At 34.2% G+C, this 26212-nt stretch overlaps 1 protein-coding gene across 2 annotated transcripts in view; it reads right to left on the bottom strand.

Moving 5' to 3' along the window:
* LOC143249771 (diacylglycerol kinase beta-like) overlaps nucleotides 1-24337 on the bottom strand; it is a 243099-nt gene extending 218762 nt beyond the window's left edge. The window contains exon 1 of one of the 2 annotated variants that reach the window (XM_076500158.1): nucleotides 24070-24337. The gene's annotated coding sequence lies outside the window, so the exon portion shown is untranslated. Of the gene's footprint in view, nucleotides 1-15108; nucleotides 15244-24069 lie in introns of those variants that run through there. The other variant, XM_076500159.1, reaches the window with a different exon arrangement.
* Nucleotides 24338-26212: the final 1875 nt, after the last annotated feature.

Genomic DNA, 26212 nt, shown 5'->3' with positions numbered 1-26212 from the left:
TTTCAGATTTTGTTGTCACGGTAGTTGTTGCTTCCTCACATTAGTAAAAAAAGAAGAAAAAACATTAGGTTTAACATGTGATGTGTCCTATTGTATAAAGTAGAAATTAGAGAGGGCTAATTTTTCCGAACAAAATGCTCAATGTTCAACATTAAAAGTGCTTTTGACTAGCCCCCCAGTGGCTCAGCGGTATGTCTGCGGACTTACAACACTAAAAATCGGGTTTCGATACCCGTGGTGGGCAGGGCACAGATAGCCCATTGAGTAGCTTTGTGCTTAATTCAAAACAACAGCTTTTGACTATGTACTAAAACTAATGTATGTGTCACTCCTGTTACCCTCATATGCAGGATTGATTTTGATTTTGACTTGTCATCATACGCCGATATTATTTCTTTGTTTCTTAGACATTATATGTGGAAGTGAGAAGGTGAAACGTTTTTACTTGACATTTCCACATTACAATTCACTAAGACTCCCGGCAAAGAAGACAATATCTCAACTTTCGTTCTTCATACTATCAATACTTACTTTATCCATAAGAATAAAACTCCTTAATAGATTCTGCTCAGATAGCTTTCTGTGATAAATGTTCCTTTGGGTATTATCTTAAACATGAACGATTTTGGCATTGTCAGGAGTTCAAAATGTCTTAGCATGAGCCTGTTCTTCGGTTACGAAATAGCGTACCTGATATTGACTGGTGCATAACTTATATTGTTCAGAAATTTGACTTTCACTGATTCATAAACTAACTGCTAGAAAACCTTACAGTGAAAAATACGCGATTAACTCGATGATGGAGCAGAGAAAGGAGCGAAAATCTTAAATAACTGTTCAGAAAATAAACGTTTTTCATTCATTATTAAATGGCATTTCGGTTACGAACTTCCTTTATATTTGCACGTCTGTATCAATATATGTTTTTCATTTATTTATTTTAATACACTTAAAAATATTGATAACTTTATTAAAAGATAAGTTATAGAGTCAGATTTTCGTGATTTATAATTCTCAAACTGTTGGGTAGAAATGTTTGATAATAGCCCATTTGCAACTCAGTGTACAGCGAGATCGGACTAGTAGTGATTGCATTCTTTCTGGTGTTTATTTAGTCATTAATTAATAAAAAACATATTAAATCAGCAATGATTACTGAAATGCATATTAGTTTGGGACACATTCGTTGCATCAGGACAAAAATGTCATTTACATCTAAAGATAAAAAGCTAACCCTGCTTGACAACTAATTATTAGACAAAGTACATCAAAATATCACACGTCATACCATTAATACCGATAAAGAGTACAAAAGCCAGGATCACACAATAAAGAAGTAATGGCACTGTCAAAAACTTAAAAGGTACTTTCTACTGAATACAAAATTCCAAACTAAAAACTAAGGAAACTTATACATTAATGATCATAATATGGGATTTATGGCTCACATTCTAAGAAAAGAGACATGATCTTGCTGTTTCTGTGAAAATTTCAGCAGTTAGAGACTGTATACTATTTATGAATAAACATGGTGTCCGCTTCCCATCATTATTGTTCACATTGATTAAAGCAGCTGCAAATTGTTACTGGGGTAAAAGATGTTGACAATAGTTTGTCTTCGTAGCTAACTTCTATGGATATTTATTCATTGAGACGTGAATTTTATTTATATGATACGGTATCACTGGCTCTGTAGACATTATAATGAGCTATAAAAGTCCTGTAGAGTGCTTTTCCCTCTGCTGTGTCTGGTCTGACCAATGTGGATACACAGAGAGCAGTTATTTCAAGTACATTGGTTTAGAATCATGAATGTTTTGTTACTTTCTTCATTGGCATAAGAGCTTGTTGCTAGTTTGCCTTATGCTATAACTCTGAACCTTTGACTGATTAGAGTACTCGTTCTAAGACTGGAACTTAGAATTTCATCTCAGACCTTATCCTGATTTACCTTAAAAGAGAAGTCCAGATCCAATAATTTTTAACACTGGAAGATGTCATCAATATAGTCACTGAGAGCTGTGCAAAGATGTTGATAACAGCTTATAACATCATATCACTGCCATTGACATGCACAGAAAAATATAGGCTTTACACAAGTGTGTTAGCACATTTTCCTAAGTACTGTGGAGTGAATAAATGTGATCAATTGTATACAAAGGTGTTAACTGGATCAACCAGGTAAGATACCCAGGAATATCAAGAGGGATGATGTCTGCGAGACAAATGTCAAACACAACAGAACAACATCATCAAAACAATAAAACCACAGAGCATCCATCGTTCAGGGCCATAGAATCTCGGTAGCTTCCACAAACACCATAAACTAGACCCTTTGACAAAAGTCGTAAATGAACTGCTATAACAAAGAAGTTAACCGAAACCCACCTGAGCCTGCAGAAGGCTCGAAATAAAATGGAAAACAATAATAACCTTAAGTGTTTTTAACTGATTACAATTATTCCTTCTCTAAATAACATATTGCCAACACAAATAAAATATACACCTAATTTTAACGTCTATTATCCAAAAAACAAAAGTCAAGCGAATTTCAATGATTATCCAAAACTGGAATTTTAATATGAAACTATGTCAGTGAAATTCCAATGTAAAATGAAAGTCTCTTCAAAATGTCTTATGTAACAAACAAACGATTAGATTCCTTTTATATTCAATTTTATATTGTCAGCTCAGTGGACTGTAACTTATTCTGAGAATTTTTCAATGATTCACACAGCTTTCACATGTGATCACTACTATCCTATCAATGTGATCCTTTCATTCCCTTTAACTTATTTTTGGCTTAGATGATTTATTTTCTTATAATTTTGAGGGACGTTCATAAAGATGGCCACCATGAATATTGATAACAAGTTATTACAAATCTGCTTACCAGGGAATACTAATTACCAACAGTTTCATGTAGAAAGTCGGATTTTTTTGCATACATTATAATTTGTGTCTAAAGTGTACATATTTAGGCCTATTATTTTAGCATTTTGGTTATTTTTCTATACAGCTTGGGTGTATTACTTAAAATAACCAAAATGCTATACTTGTGTCAGTGGTACTCTATGACAAACGTTATATTATTTCGGGAACACGTATAAAATGAACAATGTTGGTGACCAAACGGCTAATTATGAGTTAAATTCATTTTAATGGTATTTTTACCTTAAATATTTTTTTGTATTTAATTCATTTAAATAATTCCACCGATGGGACGACGATAAGTCTACGGATTTGCAACGTAATGAATTCGATTCCCTCTGGTGGACAAAATGACTTTGCTATGAAAAACAAAACATTTAGATAATTCATTCCAATGTATTTTCCTAAAGTACAATAAGTTTACGTTTACAATTTCATTTTATTTCTTATACTTACTATGTTTGTGGTGTGTAATGGCTTCTCGTGTATTTTCGCGGCTATAATTTTATTAATTTCACAGTTCATTTGCTCTTATTAGTTTTGATGTTTAATCCTGGGATTTTGCAGTTAGCTTGACTTTAAAGTTTTGTTTGCCTTTGGATCTCTGTAAAGTCTGAACTAATTTCAGTATAAATGGTGCTAGTTATTATACCCATTAGTATTTGTTGAACTTAGCGGTGTAAGACTTGAGGGAAGGCGGCCAGTACCATTAACGCTTAACCACCGAAGAGTGGGATTAACCGTCATTTTATAACATCCCACAGCTAAAAGAGTGAGTATGTTTAGTGAGAGGAGGATTCGAACCTGTGACCTTCAGATTAAGAGTCGAACGCCCTGATTACCTGGCCAAAGCCTAAGGAAGGATCAGTTATGTAAGTAAAGTACTTGATATGTTCTACTCGTTTTGTGTAAAACATTTAACAATGCCATTGTTGGTGCATAAGTATTAAAGTACCATATTTCCTACTATTTCCGCAAATAGCATTCAAAATGCACCTTTCTACTTTAAATAAATACTGTCGTACTTTATAAATAATATTAGTCTAATCCCCTTTACTTTAAATATTATTGTTTATAAAGTTTAATGTTATCTTAAAGATATAAGTACGCTTTCGCTGCAGGATTACTGTAACCTCAGCACTGGTTTTATTTTATTTTTGCCTCGAAGCTTTCAAAATGCACCTTTCTACTTTAAATAAGTACTGTCGTACTTTATAAATAATATTAGTCTAATCCCCTTTACTTTAAATATTATTGTTTATAAAGTTTAATATGTTATCATAAAGATATAAGTACGCTTTCCAGGATTACTTTACAATGTTGGCTTAATAAGTGAGATTAAGATGATAGTAATTATTTGAGATGTTACAGGGATTATTACCAAAAATATCGTCAACATAGAAGCTACTACTGAATGCAATTTGAAATTTTCTCATTATAGGCTTTCGTTTTCTGATGTAGTGATTTATCACAAACCAATTGTTATACTAAATTTGCTGTGCTGCATGGGTATTCGTTAAAACTTTTGTTTTGAATTATAGTTTTAAAGATAAATTCTTACTAAATATTCAGGCCCTGCATGGCTAGGCGGATTAAGGCGTTCGACTCGTAATCTGAGGGTCGCGGGTTCAAATCCCCGTCGCACCAAACATGCTCGCCCTTTCAGTCGTGGGGATGTTACAATGTGACGGTCAATTCCACTATTCTTTGATAAAAGAGTAGCCAAATAGTTGTCGGTGGGTGGTTATGACTAGCTGCCTTCCCTCTAGTTTTACACTGCTAAATTAGGGATGGCTATCGCAGATAGCCCTCGTGTAGCTTTGCCCAAAATTCAAAACAAACAAACAATACTAGCTATTCAGTTTGGTTGATATGATAAATATGTTGAATATTATATCATAAACCGTGCGAAAAACTTCGTGTTATGTATGAGTTATTTCATTACCCCACACATAAACATAGTCAAAGGCATTTTCAATGTTTTTAAACAAGACGTTCTTTATACGCGTTTTTCTCCTATGTCTGGTGTCCTATGTGTTTTCATACAACACAATTAGATGAAATCATTACGATAAAATCAAGAAACTAAAACAACACTTCATCAACATCAACAAATTTCTTTCAAAACCGTTGAAAAACTTATACACACATCTAGATCAAAAACTTAGTAAACAACAAACAAACAATAATAAATTCCAAGAAACTACAAACTACAAAACTTTACACTGCTGCATTCCATAAATTCCTGATATCAGAGAAAAATAACCAGCACTTGAAAAAAAAAACTTATTACAAACACAACATTCCATAAACACTAAATGTATTCAAAAATCAGGTACAAAACTAAAGTCCATACAATGTAAAAACTTCACTGACAAACACAACACCAATACTTTTTATAAAGTACAATGCAACAACTGCCACGACTTTTATATTGAAGAAGCAAACAGAAAAATGGAAACTAGATTCAAAGAAAAAAAAAAAAAAAGACCTTCACGCGTTTTTGAACACTGCAAATCAAATAAGCACAAAATACAACTATGAAAAACTTCCAGATACGAAGTAGGAAAATAAATATAAACAAACGCAAAATCAAAGAAGCTCTACTTATACAGCAACTAAAACCAACATTAAACCATTATAAAGGAACACCTTTATACCTATACTAATTAATAACCTAACATCTAACTGCAACGTCCCCTATAATCCCGTACCTGTTTATACTCTCGTCCCTAAAACATGTGCCTGACAACGTTTAGTTGCAAACTCACTTTGTTAACCTGAAGATGACCTAAGAAGGTCTGAATGTTTTTCTGTACTTTATTTTAATTAAAGTTTTAATACCCATACCAGCCGTCTTGACAATACATAGTTTGGTCTGTTGAGTGAAACGTTATTTTCTCTGCAAAACGCCATGATTTTACTTTTAGAAGTCAAGAAAGAACAGAAATGCCGTATTGGCAATATAAATATATATATGAGAAATTGTGATTTCTGTATTTTTTAAAGAAGTTAATAATTACTGTATGGTTGTACAAAGCAAAACCTTAATATAATAATTACTGTATGGTTGTACAAAGCAATATTAATATATAATACTGTATGACAAAGCAAAACCTTGTATAATTTCTGTATTTTCTACAAAGCAAAACCTTGATATAATAATTACTGTATGGTTGTACAAAGCAAAACCTTAATATAATAATTACTGTATGGTTGTACAAAGCAAAACCTTAATATAATAATTACTGTATGGTTGTACAAAGCAAAAAATTAATATAATAATTACTGTATGGTTGTACAAAGCAAAACCTTAATATAATAATTACTGTATGGTTGTACAAAGCAAAACATTAATATAATAATTACTGTATGGTTGTACAAAGCAAAACATTAATATAATAATTACTGTATGGTTGTACAAAGCAAAACCTTAATATAATAATTACTGTATGGTTGTACAAAGCAAAACCTTAATATAATAATTACTGTATGGTTGTACAAAGCAAAACCTTAATAAACGATGATAACAAATCATACCTAGCCTGGTAGTGTAAAACTAGTGTAAAACTTTAGTGTAAAACTAAAGTAACACATTCATACTTCTTGTAAAAAAATCTTTATTTGTTTTTGTTCTTAAGTCCAAAGCTACACAATGAGTTGTCTGTGATACACCCATCACTTGTATTTAAACCCGATTTTTTGGCTTTATAAGTCATGAGATTTACCGCTAATTCAAATGGGGGGGGGCTTGCAATAAGCTATCGAAAGTTAACATTTTCTCCTCAGCACACTTAAAAAAGGAATAAATAATTATGTGCTGCGACACATGGCTTATTAGTAGGTGCCTTCACCAAATAACCTACATACCCTTCTGTATCATTTGTATTTTACAAATCATCAGACCTGCGCAATCACTTGTATTATTCTCAGTACGCATGTTTGAAGCGAAAACCAAAACGAAACGCACTATTTAAATCAATCTTTCAAACTTCCGAACTGAATATTTTAGTTTTGGTAATATTATGAGCACAACCAGTTTTATTTATTCGAGGAATCAGCATTAGGCAAAAGTCAAAACAATAGACAACTTCTCCAGAACACTATGTACCAAATCTGTACCTGTCAAGCTCAGCTGCCGCTTTTAATTCTCGAGTTAGTCTGATTTAAAAACACCAATTAACATGCCAGGTTCTGCCATCCATGCTAAAGGAGCCAATCATGTCAAACCAGAAATAAAAACATTCAGAGCGTGAGGGTTGTATGAATATTTCAAATGTTTATTACGAGAAAAAAAACACAAAACTCGGCGGTTTCTGTTTTTTGTTATTAATGAGAAGCGGTCTAGATTGACAGTAAGCAGAAAGGCAATGCTTCTAAGATCGTATTTACATCTTAGTAGGATCGCAAACTTTAAAGATATACTTGAAGAATTATTAACATTTTCGGGACAGTCTATAAAGGGGTAAAGTTCATGGTTCCAACATATCACAACTCTCTATGTTTTAGCTTATTTTTTTTAATTCTACTTCAAATAAATTTAAATGTGAGGGTTGTATGAATATTTCAAATGTTTATTATGAGAAAAAACACAAAACTCGGCGTTTTCCGTGTTTTTTGTTATTAATATTGTAGCAGAATGTGCCTGAAAAGAAATTTTGTTAAATGTTTATACACAAAACGAGTAGAACATATCATGTACTTTACTTAGATAACTCATCCTTTCTTTTGATTTGGCCAGGTAATCAGAGCATTCGACTCTTATTCTGAAGGTCACAGGTTCGAATCCCCCTCTTACTAAACATACTCGCTCTTTTTAGCTGCGGGGTGTTATAATATGACAGTTAATCCCACTCTTCGGTGGTAAAGCGTTAGTGGTGGGTGGTAATGACTGGTTGCCTTCCCTCTAGTCTTACACTGCTGAATTCAAAACAAACAAGCAAACTTTTAAATGTAGAAAAAAATTTCAGCAGTAACTTCAAAACGATCCATAAAGGGAGTGTACAAAAGTATTTGGATTCCAAAATATAGTTAAATTAATCTATATGTACTTTGTGAACCACTGTAACACTCTTTTATCTAAAACATATATTTATCTCTCATTTTCATATAATCTACAAGACCATTTGGAAGATTTTCTATTATTAAGTTTTTAACCTTTAGCTATCACTCTACAAGATTATTAAAATTTATATGATCCTCTGTGTTATGGAGTCGATCTCTACGGCTGTCCATTTTCACAGATGAATATGGCTTGACTTTTTTTAGAGAAGGGGAGAATATATGTATTTTACATTTCAAATTCCAACAAAACGTACTAAGCATTCAAAATCACTTCCTTTTGTAATTCGTTAAACTTTAATACATAGTTTTACTTTGTATTATAGTGGTTGTATCAGGTATTAGCAAACTTGGCTACAATATGTCTCTTACGCAACATAGCTTATTTTTAAAGAATGTACTGTTTAATATGTGTGTGTGTGCAGCGTTTGAAACATTATTAGGAACCATTCACTCCCATATAATATCTGCCTGGATAATACTTCTTTGCCATGTCAGCAAACTTGAATCGATGTGATACACAATGCCACGAATCTATTTCTTTGATTGTTGGACATTCTTCTATGAGTATGGTCTGATTGAACTTGATTCATAGGTATTATAAAAGATGACTAAGTTTCAGATATTCCAATCTTGTTGATACTGTGATAATGCTAACTAAAGAAGCTGAAGTCATATGCTATTTCGATCCATTTTTGACACTACGAGGTCAGTTTCTTTTTGCAGTCCTTGACCACCAGGGTTGGAGCGTAGTGTAAGTAGACTCTGAATGTTATTTGCTTTTCTAAAAGAGCATTTAAAGAAAACGCCTTAAGAACGTCCTTCTTATCATTACATTTATCAACTTTCTATGCTCTAAGTACATCTAGAGCAATAGTTTTATGTTTGGATCTAAGATAAATGGTGCTAGATTAGTTGTATTCTGTGTGTTATGGTTAGTGTTCAGATATGTCTGGATGTTCTCAATATAGTTGACAGTCAAAGCAGTTTACAATATAAAATAATAAAGTAAATTTGTCTCTGAATATTACATATGATATTTTAAATGGTTTAGAAAGAAGCTTTTGCCTCAGCTCTAGATATTCATTATACAAAATATCTGTTACAACACATAGACTTGCTGGCTCAATACTGAGTATTTCTACTATTTTGTTTGTTTTTTAGCATTAAACATGATATGACACGATTGAAAACGATCCATGCTTTAAGTGACAAAACTCACAGACATCAAGTTAAGATATTTAGTAATTACTGCATAAAATCTGCATCAAATAATAACAATAATATGTATATATATATGCTGACGGTTCTTGAATAATGATATATATATATGCTGACGTTTCTTGAATAATATGTATATATATATGCTGACGGTTCTTGAATAATATGTGTGTATATATATACATGCTGACGGTTCTTGACTTTGGTTTATTTAATTAATATGGATCTCATAATATTCATGTATCAAGTTGATGAAAAGTAACGTTATCCTTTCTTGTGTATTCAACTCAGAAATTATATTTTAACAGAAGTAGCAATTTTTCAACCCAGTAAAAAAATAGACGTATTATAATAATAATCGATGTTGCACTACAAGAGTTTAAAACTTTTGGCAGTTTCACAAGGATGACACTTCAAATAGTTAATATTTGTAAATGTGAAAAATAAAAATAAAATTTCCGCGTTTATTTCACTTTTTGTTTAAAACTTATGTATTGTGACGTTATACGGAAACATACTTTTTGTCACATCAAGTGTTGCTTTTTAAATATTTTCAAATACATTTCTACCATTTCTACAATAAAATGCAACTCAAATCAAATACTTCAAAAAGTTATTTTATTTTGGATCATATCTCACAATGGCTGGAAATAATGTTGTTCAGTTGCCTGTTAGGTTGTAGATAAATATCACGTTACGCGATGAGTTGTGTGTTCTGCTGTGCTTACTGTGGGTATCGAAACCTGGTTTCCAGTGTTATACGTTCGCAGACTTCCAGCTGTGCCACAGGAGGGGGAACATGTTTTCAACTTAACTATTTTGAACTTTTTAATCTTTGTGACACGATCAGCAAAATAATAAACTTCTTGTTTAACTTCACAATATCGGTAATATTACTGTGACCATAACATTAAGTCTGGATTAACATGAACAACCGGCTACCAACGTCATACTGCTCGTGAGAATAGCAAAAATTGTATTAAATTTATAATAACAGCGGCAGCAGGAACGACAGTTGATGTGAAACTGGTTTTAAACATGAGTACTATAATTAAATGATTTTATTAGCGAAAATAATTAAAGTAAGTGCTAAAAACGTGAGAGTGAAAATAAATCAAAGACACACCTCACACAGACAGTTGTGAATTACGTCAAGATACAGATATCGGTCAGATCGGAGTAGATTATGTATGTATACCATGTGCTTCGCAGTCACAATATTCAAGAGAAACCGGAATACTTATTCCCATATATAAACCGGTTCACATGTATATTTAATGCACAACAATAAATATAAAGTTCTTCCTGTCTTTTTTTTAACAAATGCGCGGGTTTCTTTACTTTACTTATAACAAAGCCATAATAAGCTATCTGCTGTGTCCACCGAGGAGTATTGAACCACTGATTTTAGCATTGTAATGAGTTGGTAAGAGAGTTGAGGTCCATATCTCTGGTTAAGAGCTTACTTTCTCCAAGGACATCGTTTTACCGGTACAGAAATCGTGAGAAAAAATTTATATACCATACTTTTCACAAGAAGGTTCACCGGTTTGTTTTAATAATATTGCTGAATTAATGTCATTGCTAGGAGCTACATGCAATATATGAATGAAGTGAGTGGTAATTGTTCATTGCTAGGAGCTGCATGCAGTATAGGTATGAAGTGAGTGGTGATTTTTCATTGCTAGGATCTGCATGCAATATATGAATGAAGTGAGTGGTGATTGTTCATTGCTAGGAGCTGCATGCAGTATAGGTATGAAGTGAGTGGTGATTGTTCATTGCTAGGAGCTGCATGCAGTATAGGTATGAAGTGAGTGGTGATTTTTCATTGCTAGGATCTGCATGCAATATATGAATGAAGTGAGTGGTGATTGTTCATTGCTAGGAGCTGCATGCAGTATAGGTATGAAGTGAGTGGTGATTGTTCATTGCTAGGAGCTGCATGCAGTATAGGTATGAAGTGAGTGGTGATTTTTCATTGCTAGGATCTGCATGCAATATATGAATGAAGTGAGTGGTGATTGTTCATTGCTAGGAGCTGCATGCAGTATATGAATGAAGTGAGTGGTAATTGTTCATTGCTGGGAGCTGCATGCAGTATATGAATGAAGTGAGTGGTAATTGTTCATTGCTGGGAGCTGCATGCAGTATATGAATGAGATGAGTGGTGATTGTTCATTGCTATGATCTGCATGCAGTATATGAATGAGATGAGTGGTGATTGTTCATTGCTGGGAGCTGCATGCAGTATATGAATGAGATGAGTGGTGATTGTTCATTGCTGGGAGCTGCATGCAGTATATGAATGAAGTGAGTGGTAATTGTTCATTGCTGGGAGCTGCATGCAGTATATGAATGAGATGAGTGGTGATTGTTCATTGCTGGGAGCTGCATGCAGTATATGAATGAAGTGAGTGGTGATTGTTCATTGCTAGAAGCTGCATGCAGTACATGAATGAAGTGAGTGGTAGTTGTTCATTGCTGGGAGCTGCATGCAGTATATGAATGAAGTGAGTGGTGATTGTTCATTGCTTGGAGCTGCATGCAGTATATGAATGAAGTGAGTGGTGATTGTTCATTGCTAGAAGCTGCACGCAGTATATGAATGAAGTAAGTGGTAATTGTTCATTGCTAGGATCTGCATGCAGTATATGAATGAACTGATCAGCGATTGTTCATTGATTCCTACAAACGAAATATAATGTTCTCCTTCACATATGTAACGTATATGCATCTGTTTCTATTCCTCAATCGGTTTACCTGAAGGAAACGTACAAAAATCTTGGTTTACCTAAAGGAAACGTACAAAAGTCTTGGTTTACCTAAAGGAAACGTACAAAAGTCTTGGTTTACCTAAAGGAAACGTACAAAAATCTTGGTTTACTTAAAGGAAACGTACAAAATATTTGAACTTATTCTTAATAAGGTCAAATGCAAAGAATATCATTGGTTACTTTATGGAGACTTAAGAGTTCTTTGTATAATGTTGGTCAACAATCCAGTTATACAAAGTTTCTATGTTTGTTTTGTTTATGTGTGAGTGGAACAGCAGAGAATGAAATCAGTACTGGATAAAGAAGCAATAGCCACACAGAGACAATCTGATACCAGGATTTAAAAACATTGAACGCGAACGTTTGGTTGATACAAAGAAATTCCTATTATTTCAACTTCACATAAAACTAGGCTTAATGAAGCAATTTGTAAGGACGTAGACAAAGATGGAAACTGTTTGAAGTATTTGTGTAGATAACTTAAAGAAACGATTTTTGTTCAGCATCAGATTAGGAAGTTAACTTCGGACGAACAGTTAGAAAGTACAACGAGGAAAGTTAAAAAAGAAGTCTGGATTGTCTTTATAAATGTTATTGACAAATCTTAGGAAAATAGGAAACGAAATTACAAAAATCAAGTGTTACTTATATGCTTGGTGTATTCAAAGAGATGGGTTGTAATATGAGCTTGACAGCTCATTTCTTACACTTAAACACTGACTATTTCTCTAAAAAATATCTCAGTGCTATCAGCCAAAAACAAGGGGAAGAGGTTTCATCATGACATCAGGGAAGTGTCAGGGAAGTGTAGATCATGATGGTTGATCACTGCTGGTCCCTGAAGCGAGACGCTCCAGACGCAATACATTAAATAAAGACCATAACATGCAATTTTAAGAATGTGATGACGTAGTCTTCACAGAAGAAGTAAGAATTAATGGCGATGCATCTCTGTTCATATCAGTGTTCTTTCCCTTTCTTCAGCTTGTTTATACTTTAGTTAAAAAACATAACAGAAAATGTTCATTGTAGTAAACCAAAGAAGTATTTAATCTGAGTAAAAGTTTTTCCTCACGATTTATAAAAAACAATTAATCCTTACGTGATGAAAAATGAATATCATTTTCGAAAGCTGGGCATTTGAATTATGTAAACCCGTTATTAAGACCAAAACAATTTTTTTCGAAGTTTAAGATCGCAAACCTGTGTTGTTAAGGGCATTCATTATCCGACACCTTCAAAATAAACGTAACATCTCGCAGCTCTTTCACATATACCTCATTTAATGTTCAGATTAGACGCACATTATTCTTGTCATTGTTCTTAAGGTGATATTATTATTTGCAAAGACTGGACTTGAGATTTTTGTCTAACGTGTAGTAACACACAAGATATGGCTCTTTGTTTATAAAGTTTTTATTGCTATGCAATCGCAATATCAGTAAAACGGCCTATCTCCCGGTGACAATTTTTACTTTGGAGGGCAAACCTCAGTGCAAAACATCGTACAAACTTATTACTAACCGATTTATTTACCAGAAAATGGTGAACGTCTGAATGCAATAAAAGGTTCGTAAAGTTTAACGTGTGTGTTGAGTGAGCATCGAACAAAGCCGATCTCGCTTTGTTTCAAAGACATGAGGAATTTTTACACATAACAGCCCATTTCACAAGACACTTAACACCACAAAATAGATTTTTATTAGCCACACATAAACAACTAATAGAGCAAAACAATTTTAAAACATACAATTGCTAAAGTAAGGTTTCAAAATAAACAAAATACAAAAGAAATAAATGTATTTATTTCACTTCGTAAAATAAAAAAAAATATCCAAAAGTAACTTTAGCTCAAAAAATAGGTATATACCCAGTATCGTTTTCGGTTTGTTTGGAATTTCACGCAAAACTACACAAGGGCTATCTGCGCTGGCCGTCCTTAGTTTAGCAGTGTAAGACTAGAGGGAAGCCAGCTAGTCATCATCACCCACCGCCACGTCATGGGCTACTCTTTTACCAGCGAATAGTGGGATTGACCGTCACATTATAACGTCCCCACGGCTGAAAAGGCGAACATGTTTTGTTTGATAGGGATTCAAACCCCAGACCCTCGGATTACGAGTCGAGTGCCTTCACCCACCTGACCATGCTGGGCCTTCAGTGTCGTATAAAGTAAGTTACAATGAAAATTTAACGGGAAACTTTAAATAGAATTAAACTTTAACAAGATATCTTGTAGCAGTTCTTCGCATGAGTTCTGAATCACAGTTAATGTACATCGTGACATTAACTGCACACTTCTACGTCAAGAAATGTAGTGCTACATGCTTTAAATATTTAAAAAAAATATATTTTTCTGGACACAATCCGCCTTGTTCTTTTATATCCTATTTTTATAACTAACTCCATTACTTTCATGCCACCTGTGAAAAGTTCACATTAATAGCAGACTTAATGTTATTTAACTATAATTTACACAATTTACTCTCACTCTAAATCATTAAAAGTACCTTCTAAACGTAAGTTTCTCGGCAGCAGCAATACAAGAATGTTAGAGATAGCGGCTATTTCCCGTAATAAAATCAGTTAACCTAAGCTACCCCAGTGAAATAACATTACTCACAGCAGTATAAAGATTTGTTCACTTATATAATAAAAAATCTAGTCGCTATGACATAAACCACATATACTACTTGGTGCGTTAAAACGTGTGTGATACTTACATTTAGTTTCACGAATCGATGAAGTCTACATTTAGGCCTACGTAACAGTTTCAAATAGTAGTATCATTAATGTTGTAGAGGTAACAGCTAGCTACATATTATAATTGTTTTAATAAACCTTGATTATTTGGCATTATTAAGTTGTCCTTAAGCAATGTAGGATTAGATATATCGACAAACATATTAAGCATAGAACTGAGATTTCCTATCGCAAATTGTAGAGAATGAAATTAATAATGCGCTACTACAAAATAGGATATTACTAACAATGACACCCAATAATGAAGTTTAATTACGTATTTCGTGAATTCGTAAGTTAAAATCAACGTTCTGTGGGTTTCAATAAAAATTAGGAGTTAAGAAAATATCATGTGAAACTTCACAGCAACACTTACCTTCACTATCTTTCTTTTCCTAATTTCCTTTTCATAACATTGCCCAACTTCAGTGTAAAATAAACCTTCTTACTTCCACCTATTGCTTCTCATTTGAACTTTCGTTTTAATACATTTTACTTTTTGCACGTACGCACCAGGCCAGCGGTTCTCATTCAATGGCTCCTTTCACATGGTGCGGAGAAACGTTGCACAACAACGGAAAAAAAGCGGTAAATAGAGTATAGATGTCATTGTGATCGGTCGAGAAACCGAAAAAAATTAAGGTTGTCTGCGAACAAAAATAGAAACGACAGCCACTGCACAACTCTATCCTTCCTTTGATCTTTACTTCTACTATCTCGGCTACTCATTTTTTTTCTTCTGCTTTTTAACTTTCTTTTCTATTCTCTCTATTTGTTTCTCTCTGTTTTGAAGATCAAATCTGATTATTCCTTTATTACCGCTCGCTCTTTATCCTAAACCTTGTTTTTATTTACTTCTGAGCCCAGACAGAGGAAACGAAAAATAAGTAAACCGAAATAAGTCAACTAAGCAGACAGACAGACAGGAGCAATCAAACATTGTGAAGTGAGTATCCCCACACTTACTGCAAGAAACTCCCCATTAATTACGTGAAATGTTACTGGTTATTGTTTGTTTCTTTGTTTTTAGATTTCGCGCAAAGCTACAAGAGGGCTATCTGCGCTAGCCGTCCCTAATTTAGCAGTGTAAGACTAGAGGGAAGGCAGCTAGTCGTCACCACCCACCGCCAACTCTTGGGCTACTCTTTTACCCAAGAATAGTGGGATTGACCTTCACATTATAAATCCCCCACGGCTGAAAGGGCGAGCATGTTTGGCGCGACGAAGATTCGAATCGAAACCTTCGGATCACGAGTCGAACGCCTTAACCCACCTGGCCATGCAGGGCCTACTGAGTATTGATTCTTATTTATCAGCAAGGATCGTTTAAATCTGAAATCAGAGATTTAATCTCGCCTCATGGAAATCGTTGAATTATTTAAACCTCAATAACAGCTCCTACTTCACTTAGACATCTTCCTGCAAATAGAAAACCTGATAATGTTCTATTTTCAACTCATTCCATCATATTCGTTTCGTCAGTGTAAAGTAATCCAATGGTCAATAAATATAAGACAACGACATCGACATGCACAATGAATTATTTGTATAAGAGTAAAAACAGAAGTATATGTGTACACTATCAAAATCCACCTATTTCAAAGGAACATTCTTCTCATTCTCTTACTTCTGTTGCTACTTTGCTCAAAAGCTGTTTATCTTAGGTATTGATACAAATGATGTATGATATTTTCAAGTGAATGTAACTGCGTGGCTTACGGCACTCAGTTCAAAGGTACTAATTTCAAACACACACATCCATGATTTATAATTTTTGACCAAGGAGAAGGAAACAAATCGATAGCACTCTCGTCCTACACAGTTACTCTTAGCTGAATGGTAGGATTTGCAACATATTCAACGGTACATCACGGCTTGAACCCTGAATCTTTTTAAACTTTCTTTGCCGCTAACTAATAGTTTTGCAACGTTGTGCTTAAAGACACAAGGTATATATGTTCTTTATTGTTAATATAAACTTTGGTCTCCTTGCAACCACATGGCAAATATTAACTACGTATTGGAAATAGAAAAAAATAAAACTCCATAGATTAAGAATTATTCGCATCTTAAATACACTGACAACGCCCTATTTCTCTTGTGGTTGTTAGTATTAACAAATCGGGCCATGTCTATGGTAAGATGAAAAGGAATTAGTATCATTTGTGATGTCAGTAGAAACACGTGGGTTCAAGAAATCCTGATACAAAAGTGATAAAAACCCTGTAATCCAAATGCTTTCAAAAGGTGGACCCTTCTTCTTCAGGGGCAAACAGAGAATGCTGGTGTAATCGAATATATAAAGAGAGTTGAGTGACATCATGAAGGTCATCAGGTTTTTCAGGATGTGTTTAGTATATTTTCCATGTACTATTGTAACTGTTGCATTTCTGATGCAACAATGTAGCTACAATGTAGCTCGCAACGAGAGCGTTATGTTAAAAAGGTGTTATGAATATTTTGTTTTAGAAATGGCTAAAAACAACTTAGTTGTAACTCTCAACAACCTCAAATCCAATAACAAACATTACCTTCAGGTTCACGTTACTGTAGTGGGTACTAAAATGGCTCCCAGTTATACCAACATTTTCATGAATCATATTGAAAACAAGCTTTTATAACTAAGTTCTGTAAAACCTCGTATATGAAAATGTTACATAGGCGACATATTTTTCATTTGGGCAGCCGATCTTGAATCACCTAAAGATGGTCCGGTGGTTAAGGCACTCGACTTGTAATCCGACTGTCACGGTTTCGAATCCCCGTCATACCAAACATGCTCGCCCTTTCAGCCATGGGGGCGTCGTAATGTACGGCCAATCCCACTATTCGTTAGTAAAACAGAAGCCCAAGAGTTGGCGGTGGATGGTGATGACTAGCTGCATTCCCTCTAGTCTTACACTGCTTAATTAGGCACGGCTATCGCAGATAGCCCTCGTGTAGCTTTGCGCAAATTTCAAAAACAAGCAAACAAATAACCTGAAGAATTTACCTCATATGAAAACTCCTTTAACAAAACATTTAAGTTTACCTTTGATTACTCGCCTACCCAGATTAACTTTCTTGACGTCACTTTCTTTTTAAAAGACAGGATTTTACACATGGACTTCTACAAAATACCACCAGACAGATTACAATACCTTCACTATGAAAGCTGTCACCTCATTCACATTAAGTGGAACATTACCTACAGTCAAGCTTTTAGAATAAAGAAAATATGCTCAGATGAAAGAGACGACAGAAAACACGCCATGTTATAAAGCGGATACAAAGATATCGAAATTAACAAACAATTTGAAAGGCTAATAACACTCAGCAGAATAAATCAGAGTGATACTAAACTTTTAAATATAATTCCTCTTATTATTGCCTATCAATTTAAATTCAGAAACGTTTCACAAATTCAGAGAGAAAAATACATTTTTATCTTCTACAGCAGAACAATCGCCTTAAACAGATATTTCCTGAAGCTCCTATTGTCTCTTTCAGGAAAAGCAAAACTCTAAAAGATACCCATGTTCACATGAAAGTGAATTACATTACACCAAAAATCGGTTCTCACTGTCAAACCTACCAGTTCATAAAAACTAGTGACTCATTTTCTAACGAGCACAATTAAAGCAGCTTTAAACTACCCAAAGCAATCATTTTGTGTAACACAAAATGCCATTGACCTTATAAATTGTAAAAAAAATACAATCAATAATATGCAGGACATACACAATAAACTTTTAGAGATCTTCTATTAACACCGAAAAATGTCTTCCTGTTGCTCAACACTTCAACCAATCTGGTAATTCAATTAACGATCTTACTCTCATTGGTATTAAAACAGGACTCAAAACTAAAGCTGATAGAAAGACAGAAGAACTTTATTGGATTGCTAATCTAAACATTGTTCAACCTTGTGGAATTAATCTAGATTAAGGATTCAGTGATCTCCGTTCACTGGTTTCATCTCTGTGAGAAAAATAATTTTTATTCTTTACTTTTTTCTTTCATATAGTGTGAACTCTAACTTTCCTAAAACTTACTATTCATTTAAGATACTTTTCCACGCCTGTTTGTATAAAATGATTGGCTTAATAGCTCGTGTTCAGTCATTACCCAGGTATCACATCTATTTTACTTAAATGCTTCAGCACAGTATTATACATATATATTTTACCCAATTCTAAAGCAAGATATACCCAACATCTTTTTACGTAAAGCTCTCTTTATCGGCCATGGTCAGGTGGTTAACGCATTCGACTTCTAATCCGAGAGTTGCGGGTTCGAATCCCAGTCCTACTAAACATGCTCGCCCTTCCAGCCGTTGTGATGTTATAATGTGACGGTCAATCCCGTTATTCGTTAGTAAAAGAGTAGCCCAAAAGTTGGCGGGGGGTGGTGATGACTAGCTGCCTTCTCTCATGTCTTACACTGCCAAATTATAGACGGCTGGCACAGATAGCCCTTGAATAGCTGTGCGCAAAATTCAGAATAAACCAAACCATACTTTTCATCGGCAATATTATACCGGAAATGAGACACAATATTATGTGAAAAAAATATACTAAACATTACGTGTAAAAACAACAACAAATGACCTTCATGACATCACTCAACTCCACTTATTCAATTACACCACTATTCCTAGTTTGCCCTTAAAGAAGAAAGAATGCAACTTTCGTATCATTCATGTTCTTAAAACTATCTTTATAGTCAAAGAATGTAATTAATAATTCAGCAACCTATCAACAACTGAGTTAATCTTTCAGCAAAATAGGCTTTTACTTGAAAATGGTTCTCAATTATTTTGCTTGATTAGGAAAAATATTAATTATAATAGGGCTTATATGTGAACAACAATCATTTGGCTTTTAAACGCGACTAAAAGAAGTTTTAATCATTCAGAAAGCAGCTGTTTACACTACTCGTCAGCCACATGTATCTCATTTGTAAAATTAGGGTTTTGTGGATATGATCGATATGTTAACCAATATGGCCGAAATATCGTTAAATTTATAAAACTAATACGCGAGTAGTCGCAACAGTGTTATAGCTACTGCATGGAATTCTTTACATTTTCTTTATACTATATAGTCCTTCAGCAGCTCAGCAGTATGTCTGAAGGCTATCACCTATAAAAAAAGAATTAGATACTTGTGGTGGGCACGACACAGATAGCCCCAGAACAGGTATTATTTGAGTGTTTTATTATTGTATTTAAGTGTTAAACTATAATCAGTTTGTCATCATAAAATTATAATAACACAAAATATCTTTAGCACTTTGATGAAGAATGATGGGAAAATATTTTCGCCTATTTTAGTTTCTGACCACCTCGACTTTCAGGAATTTATACGTAAAATTACAAGCTCTTTAAATATCATGGCAAAATATCAAGTGAGCCACTGCTACTTTGCTTTCAAGTGCATAAAATGATTCAATGTTCAGTTTGCTTTAAGTTGTTTACAGTGATTTATTTTCTTAAAATTTAAGTTGATTGCGAATCATTATGAATCATATCTTCGAACTGAGCTAATTCTAAACTCCGAAACTGGAGGGAAAGCAGATACTAAACATCTCTCACCGACACCTCTTGGGCTGCGTTTATTTTATCAAATAGTGTGTTGTGATTGTCACTCTTAGGACGCACTCAGTGACATCAAAGTGTAGAAGAATAGCTCGCCGAGGACCTAATACAATTAGATCTACTGTCCGGGTATTCTAGTTATTAGCTTTCATAACTTAATACAACTAGATCTACAGTCCGGCTATACTAGCTGCTAACTTTCATAGCCTAATACAACCAGATCTACAGTCCGGGTATACTAAATACTAGCTTATAGAACCTAATACAACTAGATTTATTGTCAGGGTATACTAAATACTAGCTTTTATAGCCTGATATAACTAGATTTATAGTTCGGGTATACTAACTACTAGCTTTCATAACCTAATACAACTAGATCTACAGTCCAGGTATATTAAATACTAGCTTTCATAACTTAATACAACTATACTTGCAGTCCGGGTATATTAAATATTAGCTTTCATAACCAGAGAAATTTGCAAATCTTTTTATTTTACAGGATTTGTAATGCCCTTTACGTTAATACGAAAACATAACATCTTGGTCTAAAATACGAATAAAACTACGTCAGTGTGTCTTGCTCAGTTTCTATGATATCTTGAAAACACATCATACTTAATACTAGAAAAACGTGCTGAGCAAGTACTTCTATTTGGTTTACTTATTTCATATTGTATAATACAAATTATCTTGCCAGCATTTCAAACAAACAAGAAATGTGTGACACTCATAAACTGAGTTTAATGAACACAAGCCAACGGTGTTTAACACAGCTTTCTGGTTACTTGGTGGTAAACACGTGCAGAACAATAACGAATATTTTACTCACAATACATTTTCAGAACTCATGTTACTTAATAAATGGCCCGGCATGGCCAAGCGTGTTAAGGCGTGCGACTCGTAATCTGAGGGTCGCGGGTTCGCATCCCTGTCGCACCAAACATGCTCGCCCTTTCAGCCGTGAGGACGTTATAATGTGACGGTCAATCCCACTATTCGTTGGTAAAAGAGTAGCCCAAGAGTTGGCGGTGGGTGGTGATGACTAGATGCCTTCCCTCTAGTCTTACACTACTAAATTAGGGACGGCTAGCACAGATAGCCCTCGAGTAGCTTTGTGCAAAATTCCAAAACAAACAAACAAACAAAATTAATAAATACAACACGACAAACGTTTAAATCAGATTGCCAAAAGATTATATTCTGTAATAAATATATATCCCCTCAGATTTTCCACATAATAAATGATTGTTCTTTATCGACGACAAAACATGGTAACGCTTTTCGGTATTAATACTTAACGTGTGCAGTACCAGGAATGTCATTTCGTTAAGAATGCTCACACAGTCTATTTAAACTACGCTTCCAAATACATACATAATCCACGAAGATTGTTTTATTGATACTTAAAACACACATGAGTCGCAGATCTTATTTCATTCTGAATGTTCAACTCACATTCCAGAATGCACTGAAACATTTAATACACACGTAAATGGCGAATAATTTCCATTCTGACTTTTCAACTCGTGTTCTGTAATATGAGATACTAAATACAAGTAGAAACACGACAGTAGAGTCACTCAGTGTAGGAACACGTTTAATAAAAGATTACAACTTAACAACTACAATTTGTAAACTGTGAGATGTATTTCTCCACGCGTATTTCTCAGAATATCAACCTCTTATTCTATAATACAAAAAATGTTGGCGGTTGTTTTCCCAGTAAATGTATAAAATATTATGTAAAAGAAAAGTTATTGTTATTAATACAGTTCGCAGTTTCATCTCGTGTTCTATCATATGGATAAATGTTATTTAACACACTAATATGTATTAGATATACGACAAATTTAATATTATGATTTTAAGATTATTCTGGTCAAAGTTTCGCATCAAAATAGACTCGGCATGACAGGTAGTTTAAGACGTTCGAGTCGTAATCTGAGGGTCGCGAGTTCGAATTCCCGTCGCACCAAACATGCTCGCCCTTTCAGCCGTGAGGACGTTATAATGTGACGGTCAATCCCACTATTTGTTGGTAAAAGAGTAGCCCAAGAGTTGGCGGTGGGTGGTGATGACTAGCTGTTTTCCCTCTAGTCTTACACTAATAAATTAGGGACGACTAGCGCAGATAGTTCTCGTGTAGCTTTGAGCAAAATTCGAAAACAAACTCATCAAAATAAGTTCATTTCGTGTATTCATCAAGTATTTTTCTTAAATTTATTCAAATATGGTTCGTGCAAGCTATTGCTGAAAATAGTATTAACCTCCAAGAAAAGTGACTATTCTAAATGTATTAACCACAGAAATTGGTTTTTAAATTAGTTACTTCCTTCCTGTAAAGCTCATTTTCAGTATGTAAGTAAAATAATTTCGATCCTTTCCATGCATGGAAAGAGAATCTGATTAAAAAGATGGATGTATATAATGATAACGTTATTATATGGATGTATATAATGATAACGTTATTATATAATAGCTAATATTTAAATTAAAACATGCCATCTATTTACACAAAAGAATTATCCGGTTGTTCGTCTAATTAATATGGCTGTTAGCATGAGATTTCTGTAAATATAACTTTAATTACAGTTTGATCTAGTTAAGAACTTGTGATTGTGAGAATGTACATGGATCAAAACGTAAGACGTTGAAACACCTGGAAATGGTTGTATTAAGTTTAACTTAATTTGTAAGATTTTGTTGCTAGATAGTAGCAAAAATATACCTGACCATTTGATGCTGGAATGACTCTTTGAAGATATTACGTACACTTGTTTAGTTTGGTTTGATTTTCGCGCAAAGCTACAAGAAGGCTATCTGCGCTAGCCTTCCTTAATTTAGCAGAGTAAGACTAGAGGGTAGGCAGCTAGTCATCACCACCCACCGCCAACACTTGGACTAGTCTTTTACCAACGAATAGTGATATTGAACGTCACATTATAACGTCCATACGGCTGAAAACGCGAGCATGTTTGGTATGACAGGGATTCTAACCTGCGACCCTCAGATTACGAGTCGAATACCTTAACTACCTGACCACAACAGGCCTGATATACTAGTCTGATTTTCTTCCGGTAACATCGTATAAACCACACCCTACGCTTGAACCCTTCGAGTGTTGTGTGTTACACTTAGAAGAAACGTTTAAAACCTTTGGTACTTGGTAGAAAACAATAATACCAAAGAGAAAAAGATGTTTGCATTAAAAACATCTAACACACACGCGCACGCGCACTCGAGAGGCAATATCTCAGTGAATTGTGCAATTTTAAAAGTCTTAAATTTAAGTATTGAGTAAAAGAAATCGAAGAGTTCAATGAGTTTGATAACACTAGATGTTGTTTCTTAACGCTTGTGTTAAAGTTAATGTGCGATAAAATATGCTCGTGTTTAGGAATGTTGCGTGATGTAACTTGATCAGCAGTACTAACAATAAATGTATTTAGGTCTTCACAATAATACAGCTTGTTTGCAGTCAAACCTGAGATAGATTCAAAGGCCACCATATTTAATATTGGCCTGATATATTCTTCAGTCGAATGACAAATACCAAACATAAAAAAAAAATTAAAACAAACAAAACCTGGATATATGAATATAGTTGTAAAGCACTTGTTTAATTTTAGTAATTAATAAGCGTAAATAAGCCTTCATTCTTATAGAGTAGGTCTTAGAATGAAAGATGTTAATATCGATAGATGGAAAGTTTAAGAGGCAAGTATCTAAAAGACGATGTAAGTAAATTATCTTACTCACCCAAATTAGTAACTCAGATGGTCGGGCTACATGACCTTCTCACGAAGATACCGTTTCTAGTGGCAACAATGTTTTGTTAGATCACCTCAAGGACAAATGTGCGCTATCATTTAGTTTTGATGTCTTGCATGCCAGCAACGACTTCCTTACCGCGACATATTGCACAGACGCTGGGCAGTGATTTCAACAGATCAGCCTACTAGTCTAGGACGAGCACAGAGAAAGGACAAGTCTTGCCACCAGAGAGATGCCTTGTAGACTAGCTCGCCGCGTGTCTCTTGCCAATCGTCGCATGCTCTTTAGTTTCCAGCTGTTAAAATGCCGCAGTGTGGCGCCAGCTTCGATGGAAGCTTAAAGGGGAAGACGTGAATGTAAGAAATCGTCCTCTCGCGTGTGTTTCTCCTAACCGCTTTCCCTGACCCCTTGAAAAATATTTCTCTTGGTAATTCATTGTGTTATATAATACAGCTCTATCTAAATTGTTTGTTAAACTTATTTGTGTTAACATGTACTGTCCAGATTGATTGAAAATAATTATTATTCTTTATCAAAGTTATAGAATTATGCTTTTATTTTTCACGTAAGCTACAGTTCCTTAAGTTGTTTTAACTACGTAGACAAACAGAATAATGATGTATCTTTAATACAGATTGTTTGTTTGTTTTTTTAATTTCGCGCAAAGCTAAATGAGGACTATCTGCGCTTGCCGTCCTTAATTTAGATGGAAGGAACTAGTCATCACCACCCACCGCCAACTCTTGGGCTACTTTTTTACCAACAAATATTGGATTTCACTGTTAAATTACAACGCCTTCACAGCTGAAAAGGCGAGTATGTTTAGTGTGACAAGGATTCGAACTCACGACTCTCAGATTATGAGTCAAACGCCCCTATCCACTTGGCCATGCCAAACTTTTAATGTAGAAGGAAGGTTATTTGTTTAAATGATTTTCAAATGCGGTTTTATCTCACGTACCTACAAGTGTTAAGTCATTATAGCATCATAATCCATTTGTGTTTTGCTTCTAATATTTGAGTTTTCTAAAAGATAATGACCTAAAGCATAGTCTTATTCATTATTGACATGTTTTGATATATCAGTAGGTTAGCGTTTTCTCAAATTCAAACATTCATCAAAAAATATAGCATTGCTACATAGATACTTATAACATTGTTGTGTAGATACTTATAATATTGTTGCATTCGTACTTACAATATTTTACATTTTCTTAACATAACAGATATATCGTTTTATATAAAACGACCAATATGTATTTTTATCTGACCATATAACAATTCGATATTTCTTTACTCATGTCAATAAATAAATGTTTTTATTTTATAATTTGAAACTTTGTTCTCCTTGAACGAATAATTTCCTTGACAAACAATTTGAGTTTTCTTAAAGGATTAATTTTTTCGCTGAAACTTTACCATCCATTCCTTATTATCTTGTAAACGATTTAAACTTTATTGAAGATCCATTTGTGAAATCAAATACTTCTATTTTTGCCCAATCACACTTTAGTTCTCAGCTGAATCGTAAACTTTCATTTCTTGTTTAGATATTAAACTTACACCCTAAAGTAGTGGACAAAATTTTTTCCTTGGTTGCTTTTATCTTCTTCTTTGGATATTACGTCTATCCCTAGTGTGACAGAAGACGTTCTATTGGTCGCTTCATTTTACTTTTTTTTTTTTTCCATTGGGCATTATGTCTTCTCCGCAGGGAGGTGGAATTTTTTCTTTTTTTTTTTACTTTCAATACATTTTTCGTTCTGTAATGTTTTAAGAAAGATGTGTTGGGTTATGTATGAATAATTGTTTCTGTTGATAGATCCAGGATTTTCTCAAAGGAAGGTTTCAAAATGTGTTACATATAATTGCTATTATAAGATAGTAAAATCAACCGGAACTATTTTTATTCGGTTTTGTTTGTTTGTTGTTTGTTTTTTAATTTCGCGCAAAGCTACTCGAGGGCTATCTGTGTTAGCCGTCCCTAATTTAGCAGCGTAAGACTAGAGGGAAGGCAGCTAGTCATCACCACCCACCGCCAACTCTTGGGCTACTCTTTTACCAACGAATAGATTGACTGTCACGTTATAACGCCCCCACGGCTGAAAGGGCGAGCATGTTTGGCGCG

Source organism: Tachypleus tridentatus, chromosome 4 (assembly GCF_004210375.1).
Source record: "Tachypleus tridentatus isolate NWPU-2018 chromosome 4, ASM421037v1, whole genome shotgun sequence".
NCBI classification, from domain to species: Eukaryota; Metazoa; Arthropoda; class Merostomata; order Xiphosura; family Limulidae; genus Tachypleus; species Tachypleus tridentatus.
This window is presented reverse-complemented; position numbering and strand designations above follow the sequence as displayed.